We start from the raw sequence: 10,245 nt of genomic DNA on the forward strand, positions 1-10,245 counted from the left end.
TACACTTTTAATTTCGTGCAGTTTTGACCTTGTCAGCCAGAGATATTGTGATGAAAACACCTAATTTTTTGCTTTTTAATTTTTAACTAGGTGGCGCTATACATGAAATAAGTGGTAATGGGATGGGTTGACATGCCCCCTTAAGACCAACATACATAAAAAAGGTGGACCTCCTAGGCCCTACGGTTCTCGAGATATTCACAGAAAACTGTCTCCGGCCACCTACAGGCCAGTTGGTGTATAGTAACATAAATTAATTTATTGTGTGGCCCCCCATGAACGGAATTCCACGAAACTTGGCGTGCATTCAGAGGGTGTCATAATGATCCTACACTTCCAATTTCGTGCAGTTTTGACTATGTTAGGTCACAGATACCTGCGATTACAACACCTCATTTTTACTTTTTTGTGTTTAACTAGGTGGCGCTATACATGAAATGAGTGGTTATTGAATGGGTTGACATGGCCTCTTGAGATCAACATACAAAAAAAAATGGTCCTCCTAAACCCTACGGTTTTCGAGATATTCACAGAAAACTGTGTCTGCCCTACCCTCCTTTCGGGGGTCCAGTCCAGCGGGGGGGCTACAGATCAAAACGAAAAACGATGGTTCCATGCTATCCATGTGGGGTTACATGCCCACCAAGTTTCGTGTACCCCGGTCTTTCAATGTCCCGGGACTCATTGACGGAAATTTGGGCATGCGAAAAAAAAAAAAAAAAAAAAAGACAAAAAAAAAAACTGACTAAACCTATATGACCGCCGCTTCGCTGCGCGGCGGTCATAATAAGCTCTACTGTTTGCTGCTCATGTGACAGAGCATTCTAGCACTGATGGGGTTAATCATTTCATCTCTAATTCATCGGCAATGCTTAATCTTGCTCTGTGACAGAACATCACTGATTAGACGTGCTGAAATGTGGGCCAGGCAGGCTGGGACGGCCCAGAGCCCTCAGTGGGTGACTACCTGCCTGTCTGCCTGCCTGCATGGCAGCTCAGGGAAAGGTAAGTGGCCGGGGCCATCCCTGTTTGGCCTGGCCAGTGCCCCAGGAGGCCTGTGGGCAGGAGTGGGGTCTGGGTGGAAGGCTGAAATGGGAGAGGTTATGAGTGCTGGCTAGCCGCTGGACTGGGAGTAGCAGATCCACTCTGAAGTCTTTCAGTGGTGTGGGGGAGAAAAGCGCTTGACCCTGTGGCAGTGCTCTCCAACGCAAGACGAATGGCAGCAGGAGGAGACGACTGAACGAGGCATTCGAATAGAAAAACACACTCGCACGTATTACACAAATTAAAGCAGACATGGACTAATGTCTGATTGACTGGAGAGGCAAATACAGAACCGCACGCAAGCACACACACACACACACACACTTGCTAACTCACTAAGACACACACTTGCACACAGAGAGAGGTATATTATTATTATAGAAAAAAAACGTGTTTCCCTTGAGAGAGTGGAAAAAATGAGCACATGCAACCAGGGAGAGGATGGAGGGAAAGAGAGAAAGAAAGAGAAATAGAGAGAAAAAGAGAAATAGAGGAGGGAGGTGGGTTCGGTAAAATACAGTGGGCAAGTTTATATGTCTGGATGAACTCAGTGTCTCCATCAAAGTGCCACAAAAAAAGACAATGAAACGCATGGAGCCACAAGACTGTGACAAATCCAAGACCAGTGTGGCTAATGCAGTAACAATGAAAAGTCAGCAGACAGCTTTAGTGACTTGCCCTCGCTTAATTTTAGCCCTAAAACTTTGTTTCGCGGCACAGGGACAAAAGGGCATCTTTTCAAAAAACCTGTTACTCAGCAATACGAGTACTTTTTTTGTCAGCAATACGAGTACTTTTTTTCCATTCGGAGGGAAACTAAAAAAAACTCCCAAGCAGGGAAGATGAATGTTGACGCAGTATCTGACAAGAAACCATCCCCTGAGCTATGTTGCCATTGACACCAGGAATGCGAAGTATGTACATGACAAAGAAGCGTTACGGGAAATCTGCGGTCACTTGTTGCCGATTGTCCTTATTCAACATCATGGTACACGAAGTGGGCTGCTGGGTTGCAATTTTCCAGCCTGGACTTAAAACGTTTGAAAAGCATCCCCAGCCTGCCCGGACAGGATCAGCCGGTTGGCCGGCTCCTGTTTGCACTCCAAACAAAAGGTGCCGATGACAATGTAAAAGACAGACAACACTCACGCATTACAGATAAGTACGGGGAAAAGTTGAGCACGCGGAACTGCATTACTATTCCTTACTAACCTTTTATTACTAACCCTTACCAGTGCAGCAGTGACGCCAGTAACACCACTGTCATTAACCAATCAAGGAGCAACCGGCGCTCAGTCTCTCTGCCTTTTTCATGCACCCGTGTCAAAACAAAGGGTTATTTGACTCACTGAAGGGCTGTTGACATCAGAGAATGACTACTACTTTTAAGAGGGTTCCACCAAAGCAACAATCATCAGAGGTTATGAGGTTATCACCCATCAAGTGTTGTTTAAAAATAGAAACAAGCAACAGTGTCTCGTGGCACCTTACACCCAGTTTGTTTGCGGTGCGTATGATTGTGTATGTGTACATAGAATCCAAGCCGGTCAGTGTAGCTGACTCAGTCCTTAAGGTGTTACACCGGCCTGCTCAGCTGTAATGCGCATTGTGTTCAGGCGTTTCACAACTCAGAGCTTAACAGGGTATGGGCAAATAGGTGGACGGATTTGTGGCTTGTGCGCCCACATACAGTATGTGGCCTACATACGCACAAAGGCAAACACATACACACGCAAACACACACACACGCAAACACACACACACACACACACACACACACACACACACACACACACACACACACACATATTACATGCTGCCAGGGCTAATAAACTTTAATAAGCTGCTCTGTGAAATGAGCAATGGTTTTTGCAGGGACTGTCAGTGAACCAAGACTGTTATAGCCTCTCTCTTTTTGTGTGTGTGTTTCTCTCTCTCTCTCTGTGTGTGTGTGTGTGTGTGTGTGTGTGTGCGTGCATGAAGATGTACTACATACATCTCACAGGTATGGATAAAGCCACAGTACACTACAAATTCAGCTGGCGATAAGACAAATTCAGCTGGCTATTTTCTTCTTTTCCATAAAAGCAATAATTGTTCAGCACTGCATTTTTCCAAAATGGTAACTGAGAGAGAGAGAGAGAGAGAGAGAGAGGGCAACCGGGGTAGTTGTTCAACACCATATTTGTGAAAACCACCCAATCACCTCAGGCCCAGACAGTTCACTGGTCTGTACCCAGAAATGCTGCACAGAAAGGGAGCTTTCCATTTCACAGTCAAAGCGCAGTAGAAGGCCTGGTAATACGTCTCTCTATGTGAGCTTTGTCTTTGAGAGAAGGTTAGGTGTTCACTCAAAGGGCCTGTGTGTGTGTGTGTGTGTGTGTGTGTGTGTGTGTGTGTATCTGTGTGTGTGTAACCCGAGCAGGGGCCAGAGAGAGTGAGTTGGGCACCCACCCTCCACAGCTCCTGGAGAACAACGGCGGCTTCTACAGCACACAGTCCGTCTCTCAGTCTCAGCAATTACAGCTAAGCAAACACACTCGCCGGCACAATCATGAGGGGAACAAGTGCAGCCTCTGTGTGTGTGTGTGTGTGTGTGTGTGTGTGTGTGCATGTATGTATGTATATGTCTTGTCGTGTGTGTATGTGTGTGTTTGTACCCTTCTGATTCATACTAAATCATTCTCACACACACACACAGGTGGTCATATCTCCTTGGTCAGCTTCAGCAAGCCGAGACCTGAGGCAGCTGTTCTGCAACAAAAAGAAAATGGGTGTGTCAGGGTGCAATTAACCACACCGACGGCCTGAACTGCCACATTTACATACAAGTGCTAGAAGCCACAGAAACTTCTCCTGGTGCACCGTGAGAGTCGCTGACGAGCGCCAGTGAGCTAAGGCTGAATGTGTCATTACTCATTGAGCTCAGGCAGTGCACGCAACGCTGACAAGAGTCAGTGAGCTAAATCGAAAACAGTGTCTACAGAGAAAGGTTAGCCCCTGTCACTCAATTACTGTAGAGTGAGTCTAGTGGTCTACTATCGGTCAACACTGGTGATGTGTGGTCAACCTGAAAGTGTGTGTGTGTATGTGTCTCAGGGGAGATGGTTGTTTTGGCTAATGAAATCAAGACGCCCCTGAATTCTGCTACTTACATGTGGTCTCTCTCTCACACACACACACACACACACACACACACACACACACACACACACAGGCAGTGGAGAGGCGTGTTAATTAAACAGTAATAACCTTGAGGGTGAGGGAGGGGGGCTGTGCGGCGTGGTGGAGCAGAGGTCGGTTTAATGAGCTTCTGAGGGGACTGCACCGCACCACTGGAGGCTCTCATTCCTGACCGCTGACTGAGGTTAATGCCTCACCTTTTAACAACCAGCCAGGCAACCGACCACACATACACACACACACACACACACAATCTTGTTCTCTTTCTCTCACACACACACTACCTCTCTCTCTCAATCGCTCTCTCTTTCTCTCAAACACACATACATGCTCACACAATCTCTTTCTCCCTCTCACTCTCTCACACCCCCCCCCCCCCCACACACACACACACACACACTCACTACAAGCAGTGGCAGAGGAGGGAAATGGCCAAAACTCAGTCCATACATGAAGGCACACAGATACTGTAAACAAACAAAGCGGCTCCCACTAACGACTGTCAACAAATCCCAGGTGCTTGCTTTTAACACATTTTTCAAGGATTGTAGGTCAAAACCTCTGGCCAGGAGGATGAGAGAAGGAAAATGTTTGAAGAGAGGAATAAAAAAAAAAAACTAGACCGAAAGTGGGATGGGGAAGATGAGTATGAGATAGAGAGAGAGAAAATGTGTGTGTGTGTTTGGGGGGGGGCGGGGGGGGGGGGGTGGGTTAGCTAAAAAGCAGACACCACTGTTTTCAAGGTCAGGAAAGAGTGGTTTCCATTATTTTAGCCAGCCATTGCATTGATCTGACTCTACGCTGCCCTGGGCGCTGAGCTAGGGCCCACACATTCACACTTTCCCTCCGAATTGTCACACACACACACAGACAGAGAGAGAGAGAGAGAGAGAGAGAGAGAGAGAGAGAGAGAGAGAGAGAGAGAGAGAGTGAGAGTGAGAGTGAGAGTGAGAGTGAGAGAGAGAGAGCAAAGTGGTGCGCACCCAAACAAATTGGCATGGAAATCATCATTCCTCTCTAAATGTTTAGGCCTAACTATTGTGCTATAATAGCTAGCCATGTTCTACAGCTGCTGCAGCTGCCATAACCTCCCAAACCTGCTTCTCTGCTTTAGCCAGATCTACAGGGCTGAGAGAGGAATGCTGCAAAAAATACATACTGTACTGTGCCTCTGTACCCCACTGACTCTGTGCGTGTGTGTGTCAATCTGAATGTGTTTGCATTTGCTGGCATGCATCCCTAGAGGTGAAACTGAGTGTGTCCCTGTGGACAATGCATTAAAGCTGGTGTCCATTTCTGCCTCACTCACAGTTTGCAAAGGGCTTTATCAACATGAGCTGCCCAAGGCTCCTGCCCTCACCTGCACACAGTCCAATGTGCCAAGGGCCCACAGGTGCCCTAGTGAAAGCATGTGGTGTGAGTGGGTGCACAGTGTATTTCTGTGTATAAATATGAATATATAATATTATATATAGTATATATATAATATGTATACACATGTCTGAGTCTGTGTGTGTGTGTGTGTCTACTCATGAACATCTGTTTTGTGTGCATACAGAGAATCAATATGAACCTGTGAGCTTGTGTGTGTCAGTGTGCTTTTGTGTTAGCCTGGCTAAGAGATTCCCGAGATTAAATGATGGGTTCACTTTAAATGTTTAAAGGGCGTAACCTGCAGTGAAATTAAACTAATATTGGTACATTCAACTATGCAGTTATTTACTCAGTAGGCTACCAAAAAAGATAAGTTAGTGTCATTTAACATTGATGCCATCAGTGTCGGCACTGGGTGTATTCAACAGCACTCCTAATTGTAATACCCTGGCTGTCATCATATAAAACCCGCTCCATATGAGGTCATACCTGGGTATGGGTTTGAGAGTGCGTGTGTGTGTGTACACGGTGCGTTGGTGTGTGTGTGTGTGTGTGTGTGTGTAAATTCATCTAAGTGTGTGTACTTACATGTAACTGAAAAGATTAGCTTGCTGAAAACCCTCCTGGTGTCCAGGTGTCACTGGCTTACTTAACAAATGCGAGGAGAGGGAGAGAGAAAGAGAGACAGACAGAGAGAGCTTGTGTGAAAGGCTCCCTTGCCACCCATCTCGCTTCGCTGTCACCAGGGACATGAATAATTGAACGGGCGAACTTGTTGTGGGTCGAGCACGTTTACCTCAGTGCGTCTTCCAGTGGGTACATACTTTAACATGTTGAGTGTGAATGCTTAACCAGCCGGTACTGTCAGCGAAAGAGAGGTAAATTAATTAATCATACCAGACTGCAACGTACACCATAACAGTTGAAAGTACTGGATTCATGCTTAAATCCCTTGTTTACTTAGAGCAGCTGCTGTTCCTGATTTGTCCCAGCATTGGCCTGACTGAGTCTTCATTCATCTGTGGTATCAAAATAACCATCACAAAGTGAAAAGGACACGGGATGTTCTGAGAGATGTTTGTAGATTGATGGGTGTCTGTGTTTCAGGGAAAGAGAGGAATAAAAAAAAAACTAGACAGAAAGTGGAATGGGGAAGATGCGTATGAGATAGAGAGAGAGAGAATGTGTGAAGAGAGGAATAAAAAAAGGAGACAAAAAGAGAGATATAGTAGACAGCAGTCACAGATGGGACGGAACGATGGATGGAGAGGAGGAATAGCAGAGGAATGGAGGGGGAGAGAGAGACAAAAAAACAGAGAGAAGCTGCATGTACACAAACAGCAGAAGGTATGTTGCTGGTCAAGACAGACCATGACTCAACATACTGATATTTTCCATCTAGAGAATGACGAATCAGATTCTAAGAACCTCTGATGAGATAAGTGTGACAAGGATAAAGGTGAGCGTGACAGTGACTGGAATAAATATGTGATATGTCAAATGTTCAAATCACTTCTCTATGCTTCATGCAAATTCAGATAATCGCTTTGATAAACATACACACACACACACACAGCTTGTTGTTCTTACAATGTCAGGAGCATCAGTGTTTCCCAGATAATTGAAAAATGGTTTGCAGAATTAACTTGAATGCAACAGTTATTAACAAATTAGCAGTGTGGTTATGATGTTAACCAGATTTATGCAGAACTTAGTACAACCTGGAAAATCATTGTGTGGTGGTCAATGTTGATATTGTGGTGGGCCGCCACAAATAAGTCAATGTATGGGAAACACTGAGCATAGCTCCTCGATGTGGCATGGCTTCACACTTGACTGTTTGCTCCTGGCTGCAAAGCCTTGAACTGTGAGAACAGACAAATACTGGCTGAAGAAAAATTCCCGACTATATCGTGGAGTACCGGTAATTATTTTAGTATGGTGATAAAAATGGCCATTCAGAAAACCTGTCACTTCATGGTCTTTAAATGGTAAATGGCTGGAAAACAAAAACACTCCCAAAAAGTTGAAAAGTTGTTTGTTCTTCAGTGGACAACAGAGAATAAACAGGACCCGATTCTTAGATGGGAGAAAGGGCCATGACATGGTTTTATGTAACACACAACATATCAGTTAAGGACTTGTGTATAAGGCCTTATCACATAAATACATATTTGTTTTTGCCACCAAAAATAACAAGAAAGGTCTCTTTGACACACAGGGAATAGGCCTACCACTTCCCTAAAATGTCAAAGCTTTATTATGTAAAGTGATTCAAAAACACCTGTTTTGCCTGTTCATGTCTTCTAAAGGCCTACTTAAGTAGGCTATTTTATACAATCTTATGGCCTACATTTAGACTTCAGACAATTGTTTATCAGATCGCCTGTGCATACAGGAAGCATAATGGCAGCATAAATTAGAGCAATTAGATAAATCAATATTTAGGAAACTGTTCTTTTAAGCGGGTAAACCAGGATCGGTGCAGTGCCTTTTAACATGCATGTCCACTCTTTTGTCATCTTAACTCGGTCTGACTCATCTTTGACGTAACGGATGTGTTCTTTTATCTAGAAAATAGTTTCACTACAATGGATAAATGTAGACTGGAGAATTTTGAGAACGTGTTCGGTTAGGCCTACAAAAGCTGTTGTGTCACGAAAGTCCTCAAAATGGCATTTCAATTAGGCCTATGCCTATGGGTTTTGTAAGTTTTGTAAGCAAAAACGTATGCACACAATGTAGGCTAGCCTATGCCAATTGTTATGTAGAAGAACTTAGTAGCCTTTATCATGTGACACATTGAAACACTTTCTATATCCGTCCAAAAGAAAACCCGCGGAAGCGAAGACTCGTTACATTTATTAGCACAGTCTCCTTTACAGCAGAACTACGGTTCCCTTACTCCATACGCTACCAAAAGCGAAACGTTCGCAACACTAGCAGATATTCTCATGGGTCTCAAACCATATAAAACACTGAACTGTAGCATTGTACCATTAAACATGGCTTACGTAACGCCTGTAGCCTATTCCCTGTTCAGAAAAGATGAGACTGAGACATTCGTGTCCTGTAGTTTGAAGTCTTCCGCCCACTCAAGCAATAACTTTCTAAAATGTCCCTTTAGCCTAACCTTCCAACTTTGATCATAAAATCGCAACATGTCAGCGTAGCCTAATCCCTAGTGCCTTCGACAACACAGGTAAAGAATACAAAAGTCAAGGAAAGTATGGTATTCAGAGGAACTTGCAGTCGATAGTAGTGAGGCTACAGTAATCTTAGGCTACTTACACCTTAGACTAGAGATATGATAACGTTCAAAAGTGTAAAAGAAGTGAAACTACTCAGAGATAACTTGAAACAGGACGACTTCTTCGTTCATTCTTCAGGTATGCTGTTTTAGGTTGGTTGATCATGACTTTCAGAGATACTTCAGTATTGTTTTGTCCAAAAGTTTTTTTTATCGCATTCGAGCGGATTCATGAGCACGCAAGACACTTCAAAAAGTAACTCATCTTTGAACTCACCGTAGGCTAGTTCACACCACTGTGCCGGTTTGTTTCTCTACCTCCTGCTTTCCAGTCTTCCCCGTGCCTGGTTACGTCTGTTGTACTCGGGAATGTGCAGCGTATTTGAGGAAGTAGTCAACTCAACGCTCTGCCAGGGTTGTCAGTGCAATAGACTGGTGACGTCGGCCAGGTAGACACGAGAGAGAAGAGAGAGAGAGAGAGAGAGAGAGAGAGGGAGAGACAGAGACAGGGAGAGACAGAGAGACAGAGAGGAGATTTTAATTTTCCGTGAAGGTCAAAATTACCTAATTTACTAAACATTACAGAATTAGGCTATGTAATGTAGCCTAGACATTATTTTATTGAAAAACAACCACATAGCCTAGTTCGATAATGGTGCTTTATTTAAAAAGAGTAAGTTTATCGTGTCAAGCTTAATTATAGTTGTAGACTGAAGTGTGTTGTGCTTTAGTATTGATTTTTTTTCTTGACAGACCCTCACAAACACAACTGAACACTCAAACACACACTTGTGCACACACACACACACACACACACACTCACGCACGCACGCACACACACACACACACACATTGGCTGGGGAGCAAACACATTAGTTTATCGCTTAACCGAAACCAAAGCTTTGGGGGAATCCTGTGGTGACCTAATAGCTGTCCCACCTTCCCAGCTTGGAAAGGCATGGTTCAGCACTCTCCAGGATCCACCCACCCACTGACGCAGAACCTCAGTGCAGCCTGCCACAGCCCTGGAGCCCAGTCACATGTCTCTTACTCACTCTCTGTCCCACCTCTCTACTATAAGAACAGGGAAACAGCATGAAAGTGTGTGTTGCTAATTTTAGCAACAGGTGAATGTTCGAAAGCAACAGGCTTCCCTCCAGGATGGGCTCAGAGTCTGGCACGGTTTAAAGGACTCTATTACTGGCTCCTCTCAAGCTTTTTTTGCTTGTTGGTTACATCTCTCCTTTATTACCATGTGGGCGGCTTCAATCTCCTCAGCCCCCTCTCTCATTTTTCTGAAGGCGTTGTGTTCCCTTCTGCTAAACCATTTGAACTTATAAAAGTGGGTTAAAGTTTGGGGGCACGTTTTCCTTCCTCTCTCACTTCTCTTGTGA

At 44.5% G+C, this 10,245-nt stretch overlaps 1 protein-coding gene across 2 annotated transcripts in view; it reads right to left on the minus strand.

Moving 5' to 3' along the window:
* prkcdb (protein kinase C, delta b) overlaps positions 1–9,261 on the minus strand; it is a 23,908-nt gene extending 14,647 nt beyond the window's left edge. The window contains exon 1 of one of the 2 annotated variants that reach the window (XM_076269047.1): positions 9,129–9,261. The gene's annotated coding sequence lies outside the window, so the exon portion shown is untranslated. The remainder of the gene's footprint in view (positions 1–9,128) is intronic. The other variant, XM_076269048.1, reaches the window with a different exon arrangement.
* Positions 9,262–10,245: the final 984 nt, after the last annotated feature.

Source organism: Alosa pseudoharengus, unplaced genomic scaffold, assembly GCF_046254945.1.
Source record: "Alosa pseudoharengus isolate Yale_2024_CS ecotype anadromous, Long Island Sound unplaced genomic scaffold, YU_APseudo_1.1 YU_APseudo_1.1_scf_5, whole genome shotgun sequence".
NCBI lineage: Eukaryota > Metazoa > Chordata > Actinopteri > Clupeiformes > Clupeidae > Alosa > Alosa pseudoharengus.